The sequence below is a fragment of the Lissotriton helveticus genome, chromosome 10, assembly GCF_964261635.1.
Source record: "Lissotriton helveticus chromosome 10, aLisHel1.1, whole genome shotgun sequence".
NCBI classification, from domain to species: Eukaryota; Metazoa; Chordata; class Amphibia; order Caudata; family Salamandridae; genus Lissotriton; species Lissotriton helveticus.
The window spans coordinates 13,992,720-14,005,503 of record NC_136071.1 but is presented as its reverse complement, the minus strand read 5'-3'; positions in this window follow the sequence as shown (position 1 = coordinate 14,005,503).

Genomic DNA, 12,784 nt, shown 5'->3' with positions numbered 1-12,784 from the left:
TGTGCCCCTGGAACTGGTTCCAACCGGCCTATGCACAGTGAGCACCGGGGTGCCACTTGCAGTCATCTTCCTCTATAGCCCTGCCTACCTGGGATACACATAACCCTGTCTGGGATGGTGCTAGCACCGCCCCTGACAGGAAACTCATTGTCCAGGCCTCCGTTTGCTGGAAGGACTCCCAGCAGCAGGAGGGCAGACTGGTGTCTCGGTGGCAGCATCCATTTTGTGGAGCTGAGGCTGTGTTTAACTTTAACCGGGGTTACAGGTTACATACATGTCGTGTCCCTCTAGAAGGGTGGAATGCTAACCCCGTCGCCAGAATTGGCGAGGGGTTAGTATTCCAATTCGTATGACACCTTACTCGACATGTTTTGATAAAGCGATACCAGAGTTGGCATATAACCGCGAGGATGCCCTCCTGCTGCTGGGAGTCCTCCCAGCCCAGGAGGCAAGGACAAAGGGTTTCCTGCCAGGGGCGGTGCCAGCACCGTCCCAGACAGGATTTTGTGTATCCTAGGTAGGCAGGGCTTTAGAGGAAGGTGACTGAAAGTGGCACCCCGGTGCTCACTGTGCATAGGCTGGCTGAAACCAGTTCCTGGGGCACTCCAGCCCCTGGCCTGGGGAAAGCCCGCCAAAGGAGAGGGGTGTAACCACCCCCCTCCTAGTCCCACCCATAGGGCAGGACTTAGTCGCGTGCCAGCCCCTTTTTGCAGGATAAAGGTAGGAACTGGCCCCCTTCCAAATCAGATCATCTTTGAATCCTGAAACTACTTTCTGCAAGAAGGAACTCAAGACTTCTTCTCAAGATTTCTCCCTTGTGACTAAGGAGTAGTCACCCTGCAGCAGCAGGCACCAACCAAGCATCGCGGTTTGTTGCCAGTCTCTCCTTCGGATCAAGACTGCTCCAGCACGACGAGAACCGGCTTCCCTGGCACCTCTGACCTCAACCTACATCATCAGCCCAGCTGTGATCCGTGGGTGTGACGAGACCTCGAGGGACCGGCCATCTTCAGAACTGCACGACGCTTGTCCAGCACGACTCCCGAGTGACCCTCGACTGAGTGCTTTGGGGTAAGAGAAGCCCCGACCCTGAGCAGCTCCAGCACCGAAGTTCAGCCCCCCTGCATCCACGAGATCTGCGTGGAGCCCTTCTGCTTTTTGCTGCTCACCGCGTTGTCCAGGTCGCTTGCCCGTTGGCTAGTGGCCCTTTCACGATGCTCCACGACGACAACTACTGCTGGTCTGGTTGCTCCAGACTAGCCCTTGCTCCCCTCCAAAAGAGGAGCACCCTGGACCCTCCTGGTCCACTCAAGACGCCATTTTAGGTCCACCGCGTGGGCCTTGCATTTGCCAAGACTTGTTGCCCAATCCTGGGTCCAGCGACGTCGACAGCAAGTACCTTCGTGGGACAGCTCGCACCTCCATCCTGGTCGCCGACAACGCCTCCTGGTCCGAGAGACTGCAGAGCCCAGCAGCGCCCACTCACCTGGCTGAGGTGACTTCGTCCGGTGCCATCCTGGTGCCCACTCAAATCACTGGCTAGTAATTCAGAACTTGGTCCCCTCTGCTTACAGGTTTCTTCTTCCCTGATCCAGGCTTGGATCACTCCGAACTTTCTTCACTGGCCGCCTGCCAGCAACTCTTTCTTCAGGCTCCTGGATCTTTAACGAGGGTTTCCGACGCAACTTCAACCCTATGCAGCCGCAGCCCCTGGGCTAGGTAACCTGAGTACTCCGGTGCTCCAGCATAGTCCAACACCCTAAGTGTTCAGATCCACTCTTGTTTTCGACCCACCTAGTCGGGTTCGCCCGAGAACAGTAACTTTGTAACTGCTAGCCTCCATAGACTTTTTCCCGCCTTACGCGTGAGAGTTCCCACTCTGCACACGACGTCCACAGGCCTCCTGCATCTAATCCCAGTGTTTAGAATTGTAGGCCTAGCGATTCCCAAGTCTAGAAAAGTATTACTTACCTGCTAGCAAGTTCGCATTCCACTTACTGTGTATATGGTTTTTCGTGCCCCTAGGGCATTTGTGTAAATTGTGCGACTTAAAGTATTTTCGTAAGAGTTTTGTTGTGTGCTTAGCTCCCTGACACATAAAGAGTTCAGGGTAGTCTTGTTATAAATAAACATATGTTTATTTTCATAACAACTTGTGTGGTGTCCTTTCACTTGGTGTTCAAGGGGTAATGTGGTGGTAAAACAGCTGGCTTAACACGCCCTCTAGAGTCTTAGCCTTAGACTGCTCGTATCCATGCTACTAGGATAGCTGGTCTATAAGGTTGACTTACAACCAATCATCAATAAGGGTTGTTTGGACTGATACAAAGTGCTCACTAGAATAGTGAACATTATATATCAGGCCAACTTCTCACACCCAGGGCCAGTGTTCCTTCCCTAAAAACTGCCTAAATCCAATTGGCATCTCTGGCCACATGTTAGCCCCTAGTAAATGGTACCTTAGGTACCCAGGGCATTGTGACCAGGGAAGACTCCTAAGGGCTGCAGCACTTATTGTGCCACCCTTAAGGGCCCTGTACCCTGGCACACACACACAGCCTTGGCAGGCTGAGTGTCCTGGTGCAGAACTAAACAAAGAGTCGACCTGGCACACATCCCTGTATGCCATGCCCACAAACTCACTGCCATGGCATAAATCAGCCACCCCTCTAGCTGGGTGCCCTATGCCAGTGGTGTGGGCACAGGTGCATGAGCCCTGTGCCCCCTACAGTACCCAGGGCCATTCCTGGGCACTGTAAGTGCAGTGATGCAATTAAGAGTATATGGTGCTGGGAGGTTGTCATTACGAACTCCACAGAACCATAATGGCTACACTGAAGACTGACAAGTTTGATATCAAACTTCTCAGCACATTAAACCCACACTGATGCCAGTGTGGGGTTTAATGTAAAATGCACTACAGAGGGCATCTTAGAGATGCCCTCTGAAACCTAACCTACAATCCACGTCTTGTCTGAGAGGCTGCCTAGGCTGCCACACAACAGACATGTTGCTGACCCCTGGGTGGAGAGCCCCCGTTCTCCTGGGCCTGCAACAATGCACATCCTGGGACGAGATGCCAAGCCTCCTACTCCAGGATGGGCAGGAGAAGCTTCTAAGGCATTCCGCCTTTGTGAGCTTCTCCAGACCACTTGCTGTACTCAGCAACTGGCCCCCACCAGTTCTGACTCCCACTCTGGCGGGAAGACTGACGGGAAACCCTACGTCAGGAAGGGGGGTGTGCCAGCCTGTGCCAACTCCCCCCCTCAGGTGGGAGAGGCGAAGTGAAGCTTGACCCCGGGCTCCTGCCATCTTGAACTGGCGTGTGCGATCTAGATAGAATGAAATCGCAAGTTTTGGGTCCAGACGGTGGGGCCGCTCTTCCTCTTTAGAGGGATGCGGTGGCGGAAAGAAGGTGGGCAAGGTGATAGACTACCCGATATGGAAGGCCGTGACAACCTTGGGCAGGAAAGATGGCCTAGTCCACAACACAACACAACCTTGTCCGGATGGACAAAAAGGAAAGGGGGTTTAGATGAAAGAGCCTGGAGCTCACTCACTCTCCTGGCAGAGGTGATGGCAACCAGGAAAGCATTCTTCAAAGTAAGAAGGCGGAGAGGACAGTTGTGAAGTGGCTCAAAGGGAGCGCACATCAGAAAGGTAAGAAAAAGGTCAAAGACGCTAACCGTTGGTTCAGTAAAGAGCTTAAGGCCACCAAGTTAGCTGTACGCCGCGCCGAGCGGGCCTGGAGGAGAAGTTACAGCCCCACTCTACGTCTGGAGTATGTTAACATCTTGACCCAGTACAAAAAAGACATCTTGGAGGCCAAAACCACCTATTTCTCCTCCAAAATACTGGCTGCTGAAAACCAGTCTAAAGAAATATTTGCCATTGTCCAAAACCTGGCGTTCTCGGACAGATCCACCCTTAAGCCTGCCCCGTCCGAGGAACTCTGTCATTCCCTTAACAATTATTTTATTCATAAAATTGCGACCATCAAGGCTAATATCCCCCCTCCCTCCTCCTCCTTTGTTGACCCCCAATGTCCCCTTCCCAAGGGTGAACTCACCTCCTTCCCCCCCATAACTAGGGATACCCTGACCACCTTAGTCCCCTTGGTCAAGTCCGGCTCTCCACAGGATCCCTGTCCCGCCCATGTTCTCCGTCACATTTTCACCTCCTGTCCTGACCCTCCCCTTCATCTCCTAAACAGCTCGCTTGCTCAAGGTGTGGTACCGAACCCTTTGAAATCTGCGGTTATCGTGCCTATCCTGAAAAAACCCGGTGCGGACCCCTCTGTTCCTGCCAACTTCCGCCCCATCTCCCTCTTGCCATTTCTGGCAAAGGTGCTCGAGCGCCATGTCACCTGCGCTCTGAGCTCCTTTGTGGAGATGTATGGAGCCCTTGCCCCCCGCCAGGCCGGCTTTCGCCCCGCACACTCTACGGAGTCCGTTGTCATCTCGGTCTTGGACAACCTCAGGGAGGGCATGGACACCAACCAACGCCAGGCCCTGGTGCTCCTCGACCTCTCAGCCGCTTTTGACACGGTGGATCACACCATCTTACTCTCCCGTGTCAGGGCGGCAGGGATCGGGGGGACCGCTTTGGTCTGGCTTTCCTCCTTCCTGAGTGACCGCACCCAGGCTGTCCGCCTGGGTGACTTTACAGCGGACGTCCGGAAAGTTCAGTGCGGGGTCCCCCAAGGCTCGTCCCTTTCTCCCCTTTTATTTAATCTTTATATTGCCCCCCTCATCTTCTCTCTGCAACAAATGGAGGTCGCCGTGTTTAATTACGCGGACGATCTCCAGCTTGTTTTTGACCTGTCTTCTTCTTCCTCTTCTGTCCTTAACTTTCAATCTATCATGCTTCACATCCGGGACTGGATGAACCACAACCATCTAAAACTCAACCCCGACAAGACCGAGTTGGTGTTGACGGGTGGTTCATTCAGCCCCTGGACTCCTCTTTTCTGGCCCCCCTCTCTCGGTCCCCCTCCTGTCCCCGCTACCTCAGTCAAAACCCTGGGCATAAAAATCAATTCTCAACTTTCCCTTCACTCCCAGGTTAGCTCTGTGGTTTCTTCTTCTTTTCTCTCACTGCGTACCATACGCAGGGTGTTCCGTTTTTTTTCTTTCTCTGCCCTCAAACTTATCATCCTTGCCATGGTGGTGTCCCGCCTGGATTACGGCAACGCCCTATATGCGGGTATTCCTGCATATAGCTTACGGCGCTTGCAACTTATACAAAACCAGGCGGCCCGCCTGGTTTTCAATCTCCCGAAATTTCACCACTCTACTCCCCTCCTGAAGTCTCTACACTGGCTGCCTGTACGAGCCCGGGTCCAATTTAAGATCGCTTCCATCACCTTCTTGGCTCGCCTAGGTTCAGCTCCAGCATTCATCTCATCTGAGATCACCCCTTATGTGCCGTGTAGAGAGCTTCGTTCGTCTTCCCAGTCCCTTCTCACGATTCCACGCTTCCGAAGAAAGAAGTGGGGAGGCTCCAAATTTGCCACCCTTGCCCCGTCCCTGTGGAACTCTCTTCCCCTGGAAATTAGATCCCTCACCTTGTACCCACAATTTCGGAAACAACTTAAGGCCCACCTATTCAGGAAGTCCTTTGAATAAAACCCCTTGCGGCCCCCCTGGTTCTATTCTCGCCCTGGACTTTTGTTAGTTGTAGCGCCAAGAAACCGCTGGTGTATGCGCGCTTTTACAAATAATTTTAAACTCAAACTCAAACTCAAGTCCCACTGAGGCATCACAAATGGAACAGGAGGGAACATGTGTGTGATGCCCTTCAGAAAACGAGTTACAATAGGGGACTGGAATGCCAGAAACCGGTCTTCCGAAGCTTGTTTCCGGTCCAGGGAAGACATAGCTTGGCAGTTCGGGCTGGACTGTTCCCATGAGGCACAGGGTCAGACTGATTTGCATATAGCCATGTCTGAACTGGGGTGGCAGAGTGGGCTAAAGAACGGTGATGGATTAAACCCAGATCTTTTGACTGGGTGTGTTTGATTGATTCAGATGCTCAGTCCATCACCACCCCCTTTTGTACAGCTTTTGGCCGCCATAAGTGTGGCAGGGTATGCTCAGACGTGAGTCCCTTGCTCACTTTGCCACTGGATTCAAGCAAGCCGGGCTGAAGACAGCTGGAATGCCAGAAACCGGTCCTCGGAAGCTTGTTTCCGGTCCAGGGAAGACATGGCTTGGCAGGTCGGGCTGGACTGTTCCCATGAGGCACAGGGTCAGACTGATTTGCATATAGCCATGTCTGAACTGGGGTGGCAGAGTGGGCTAAAGAACGGTGATGGATTAAACCCAGATCTTCTGACTGGGTGTGAGTGTTTGATTGATTCAGATGCTGCGTCCATCACCACCCCCTTTTGTACTGCTTTTGGCCGCCATAAGTGTGGCAGGGTATGCTCAGACGTGAGTCCCTTGCTCACTTTGCCACTGGATTCAAGCAAGCCGGGCTGAAGACGGCTGGAATGCCTAGAAACCGGTCCTCGGAAGCTTGTTTCCGGTCCAGGGAAGACATGGCTTGGCAGTTCGGGCTGGACTGTTCCCATGAGGCACAGGGTCAGACTGATTTGCATATAGCCATGTCTGAACTGGGGTGGCAGAGTGGGCTAAAGAACGGTGATGGATTAAACCCAGATCTTTTGACTGGGTGTGAGTGTTTGATTGATTCAGATTCTCCGTCCATCACCACCCCCTTTTGTACTTATCAATCCTGAAGGCAGAGTGCTTGGAATTATGTGAGATGGTGCTCTAGCATGAGCTGAGCCTGTCTGCAGCTTGCGGAACCAATTCCTTATAGGTGTTCCATAATAACGCTATACCCTATACTCTTAAGTGTATTATAATCCTCACGGTTATTGCTAACTTTGGTATAGCATTATCAAAACATGTCGAGTAAGGTGTCATACGAATTGGAATACTACCCCCTCACCAGTTCTGGCGACGGGGGTAGCATTCCACCCTTTTAGAGGGACACGACATGTATGTAACTGTGAGCCCCGGTTAAAGTTAAGCAGAGCCTCAGCATCACAAAATGGATGCTGCCACCACAGACACAAGTCTGACCTCCTGCTGCTGTGAGTCCTTCCAGCGAGGGAGGCTTCGACAAAGGGGTTCCTGCCTTGGGAGGTGCTAGCACCACCCCAGACAGGATTTTGTGTATTGAGGTAGGGAGGGCTGAAAGGAATGCGACATGCCTGGGGCACACAAGGTGTCCCTGTGCATACCCCGGTTCAAACCAGTTGCTGAGGCACTCCAGCCCCAGCTCTGGCGCAAAACCGGACAAAGGATAGGGGGTGTAACCACCCCCCTTCCTGGTCCCACCCAGGGGAGGGACCTAGTCACTAGTGCAGCCCCCTTTAGCAGGATAAAGGTAGGAGCTGGTCCCATTCCAAATTGGATTATCCTGAACAACTCTACAAAGAAGAAACTCTGGACTTCGACGTTCTGCTCCACAGAAGACTGAAGAATCTCCCTTGTGGGCAAGGAGTGTCCACCCTGCAACTGCAGGCACCATCAAGCGTCCTAGCGGTTCACTTTGTCGTCCTTCCTGCCGGAACCCGACTTCAGAGCCCGACGAGACCCGGACTCCCAGACCTCTCCGACCTCTACTCACATCTGCAGCACAGCTGAGACCCGTGGGTGCGACGAGACACGTGGGACCGGCCATCTTGAAGAAACTGCACTTCGCTTCCAGCACGACTTCAGAGGCATCCTCGAGTAAGTGCTTTTGGGATTGAGAAGCCCCAGCCCTGAGCAGCTCCTGCACCGAAGACCAGCCCTCCAGCATCCACGAGAGCTGCGTGGGGCCCTTTTGCTTGGTTGCTGTTCGACCCGTTGTCTGGTCACTTGCTGGCTGGCTGGTGGCCTCCTAGACGACGATCCACAAAATCTACACTGCTGGTCTGGTTGCTCCAGACTGGCCCTTGCTCCCTTCCAAAAGAGGAGCACCCCGGACCCTCCTGGTCTGCACCAGACGCCGTTTCCTCTCACCGCGTGGGTTGCCTTTGCCAAGGCCTGTTGACTCCAAATCCGGATCCGACACCCCCGACAGCGAGAGGCTGCGTGGGACAGCTCGTGCCTCCATCCTGGTCGTCGAAGACACCTCCTGGTCCACGTGGCTGCAGAGTCAAGCGTCCACTCTTCACCTGATCGCGACGACAGCACCTGGTACCTTCCTGGTTCCACACCGGTCACTGGCTAGTGACTTTTGAACACTGTCCCCTCTGCTTTCAGGTCCTCGTCTTCCTCGATCCACCCTTGGATCGCACCGGACATCTTCCTCCTGGTCGCCTGCAGCATCTTTCTTCAAGGCTCCATTGACTTCAACGCGGAAACTCGACACTTTCACACCTATGCACCCGCAGCCCGTGGGTGAGGTAACGAGAGCATTTCGGTGCTCATAGGTAGATTGACTCTCCTAGTGTCCAGATATCCAGTCGTTTTAGTCTTAACTAGTCGGAACTGTGTTACTTACCTTTTCGTAATTTGTTCTGCCCATTGACTTTGTTCCGCATCTCGCGTGTGAGTGCACACACGTCCCGTGGGCCTCCTGCTACTTACCTATGGTTAGGGTAGTGTAGTCCCAGCGATCCTACAGCCTCTGGGCATCTTTATTTCCTCTATCGATTTCCATATACCATTTACTTAGTATATGGTTTTTCGTGCCCCTAGGGCACCATTGTAATTTGTGCGACTTACTGTATTTTTATTAAGAGTCTTGTCATGTGCTTAGCCTTCTGATCTAATAAAGATTTCAGAGGTGTTTTGTAACAACCTGTGTGGTGTCCTTTCATCTGGTATTCAAGGGGTTATATGTGGTAAAACAGCTGGCTTCAAATGCCAAAAGAGTTTAGCCTAAGACTGCTTTGTCCATGCTACCATTAGGATAGCTGGTCTATAAGGTTGACTTACAACCAATCACCATAAGGGTTGCTTGGACTGATACAAGGTGATCACTAGAACTAGTGAGCATCATATATCAGGCCAACTTCTCACAGGGTCCACGACCCCACCCCGCCCTGTTTGTTGCAGAACCATATGGTGGTGGTGTTGTCCGTGAACACCTGCACTACACTCCCCCGGACAGAGGGGAGGAATGCTTTCAGTACAAGTCGGATCGCCCGCAGCTCCAGGAGGTTGATGTGGAGCTTGGACTCCGCCGGAGACCAGAGGCCTCTGATATCCGCCTCTCCCATGTGGCCCCCCCAGCCCAGGAGGGAAGCGTCCGTCACAACCACTTGCTCCGGGTGGGGTAGGGACCCAATGCCACTGACCCAATCAGGGTCCGTGAGCCACCACTGCAACTGCCTTGCAGTGCCCTCCGAGATCAAGACATGGTCGGACAAGTTGCCCTGATGCTGGGCCCACTGAAACTTCAGGTGCCACTGCAGAGCCGGCATCTGCCACCGGGCGTGATGCACCAGAAGGATGCAGGAGGCCATCAGCCCCAGAAGCCGCAGCGTCAACCTGACCGAGACTCGGGATAAAGGCTGAAAGATCGGAATCAGAGCCTGAATATCCCGAACCCGCTATTCGACCAGTCGTCGAGGTAGGGGAAGATAAACCCCTAACCTGCACAGATGAGCTGCGACCACCGCCATCACTTTCGTGAACACCCGTGGGGCGCTGGTAAGGCCGAAGGGGAGCACGGTAAAGTGAAAGTGCTCGTGGCCTACCGTGTACCGCAGGTAACGCCGGTGGGCCGGCAGGACGGGAATGTGAAAATAAGCGTCCTGCAAGTCCAACGCTACCATCCAGTCTCCGGGGTCCAGGGCAGCTAAGACCTGAGCCAAAGTCAGCATCTTGAACTTCTCCCGGAGGAAGCCGTTGATGTTCCGTAGGTCCAAGATAGGGCGTAGGCCCCCTTTGCCCTTCTTGGGTACCAGGAAGTAGTGGGAGTAACAACCACACCCTACTTCTGGCCCAGGAACACGCTCGATGACCCCCTTGGCCAAGAGGGCCGTGACTTCCTCTTGCAGAAGTTGCAAGTGATCCCCCGACACGCGGTGGAATTGCGGTGGCATGGCTGGAGGGGTAGCCTAGAAGGGGAGGAAGTAGCCCCTTCGGACGATTTGCAGCACCCACCTGTCCGACGTGACAGTGTGCCAGTGGAAGAGGTGATGGCGAACCCTGCCCCCCACTGGCGTCACATGGGCCTGAAAGCACGGAGTAGGAGCATTTTGAGGCAGGTGCTGCAGGGGAAGGTGTGGACTGGCCTCGCCGTTGTCACCGACCGCTACCACGGCGCTTTCCACGGCTGCCACCAGGCTGTTGAACATTCTGCGGTGCGTGGCTGGCGGCACGTGTGTGGGCGCCCCTTCCGTGGCCACGAAAAGAGCGAAAGGCACCCGATTGCTGACGTGGGGCCAAGAGGCCCAAGAACTTGGCCGTAGCCCTGGAGTCCTTAAAACGCTCAAACGCATGGTCTGCCTTGTCGCCAAAGAGGCGACGGCCATCGAACGGCAAGTCCAGAAGAGTGGCCTGGACATCGGCCAAAAAGTTGGCGGAGCTCAACCAGGCGTGGCGTCGAACCGCCACCGTCGTTGCCATCGCCCTGCCCAGTGAGTCCGTGGTATCCAGCCCACACCGGCTGGAATACCGCGCTGCATCTCGACCCTCCGCAAGGGATTGGGTGAGTTTTGCCCAGACCCCCTCCGGACATTGTGGCAGCACGTCCGCGACCGTGTCCCACAGGGTGTGGGTGTAGCGGCCCAAGAGGCATGCGGTATTGACTGACCGCAGTCCCAAACTCAGGGACGAGAACACCGTCCCGAATTGTTCATAGCTCTTGGATTCCCGATCGGGTGGAGCCGCCGGGATTGCGGTCTGGGATGTGGAGGCCTGGATGACCAGGCTCTCGGGGGTGGGATGGGTGGACAAAAAGCAAGAGTCGTCCGGGCCGGGCAGTAGCGTCTGGCCAGGTTCCTATCCACAGGCGGACCTGTGGCGGGCTTGGACCAAGTGCCCACAAGAACGTCACACAAGGCCTCATTAAACGGCAGCAGAGGCTCAGTGGAGCTTGGCTGCGGTTTAAGGACCTCAGTGAGGAGATTAGTCCTCACGGCGGCGACGGGGAGCTCAAGGTGTAAGGCCTTGGCCGCCCGCGTCAACACTATACTGTAAGTAGCCCCCTCCTCCGTAGCCACGGTGGGAGGGGAGACAAATCCAGTGTCTGGAGAAGTGTCAAGTCCACTGGCCTCCCCAAGCTCATATGTCCAGGCCTGTTGAGACTGGCACTCCTGTGCCAGAGGGTCCACAGACCCCTCCTAATCACCCTCGTCACCCATCTCCTGCATGTCAGGGTCAACAGATTGGGCCGTTTCGTGGAAATAGAAATCTCCAAACGACGTCGAGAGCAGCGCCGCTCCGGCGCCAGAACCGGACCGAGGGTAGGATCGGGGACGGCGTCCATAGCAGGCGCCGGGGGCGACACCCGCAGGGCCGGCACCGGTGAGGTCGTAAGGTCGACCGGCGACGACCCGGATCCGGATGCAGTGGGGGCCTGCGGCGCCGGGGCCGAAGCACCCGACCTGCTAGGCCCTCCAGCCGGGGCCGTTGGACCCGGAGGCGCCACGGAACCCGGCTGAGGAGGGAGGGACCTCATGGCCATGAGGTACCGCTCGACCTCCTCTGGCGTCACGTCATGCCCAGGGACCCGAAGGTGTGGGGCAGGCGGCGACCTCCGTGACTCAGTTGGAGCCACGTGGGTGGTGTCACGTGGGTGGTGTCACGTGGGTGGTGTCACCCGAACCCCCGGCCGCATCGCGCGAGGGTCGGAGGAACGATGACATCCTTCCGACCTCTCATGCCTCTTACCTGAGGACTTGGATCCTGACGACCGATGTCCACTCCCGGAGCTGCGAGGGCTTCGACCCCGCGACCGGTCCCTCGACCTCATGTGGGACCAGGACATGGAGCGTCGCGGGGCCGACTGCCGGAGCTCAAGTCGCTTGTGGGACCGCTCCCGCCTAGCTTTAGACGTCAGGGCCTGCCAGTCGGAGCAGGTGCGGTCGTCGTGGTCGAGGCCTAAACACTTCAGACACCGGCGATGGTGGTCAGTAACCAACATCGGTCGGACGCACTTGGAACAGGGTTTAAACTCGGGCATCCCGACCAGCACCGTCTGAGTCGAAGACTCGAGTAGAGAAATGATAAAAAAGATCAAAAAGTTTAGTCAAAAAAGACTAAGGGGTAGAGCTTATCCGGATCTGAGTCTAAGTACTCCAACAACGTCATTCCGGCGCACAATCTCGTGGTACAGCAATAGCGCAGAGATACCCCTTCGGGAGTCTAGTCTGGCGCTTTATAAGAATATAAAATAAATAAATAAATAACGATGCTGACGACGGACGCGGAGCCGCGGACGACGCCTGCCGGCGCGCAGGGGTATCGCTACGCAAAATTTTCCGGATCCAGTCTGACGCCTGGGGATATTCTAAGGTAAGGAATCTATCACCAATGTGTCTCTTTCAGATCCGCGCAGATGAGCTGTGACCACCGCCATCACCTTTGTGAACACCCGTGGGGCGCTGGTAAGGCCGAAAGGGAGCGCGGTAAACTGAAAGTGCTTGTGGACAACCGTGAACCGCAGGTAGCGCCGGTGGGCCGGCAGGACGGGGATGTGGAAATAAGCGTCCTGCAAGTCCAACGCTACCATCCAGTCTCCTGAGTCCAGGGCAGCCAAGACCTGAGCCAGTGTCAGCATTTTGAACTTCTCCTTCCGGAGGAAGCCGTTGACGTTCCGTAGATCCAAGATA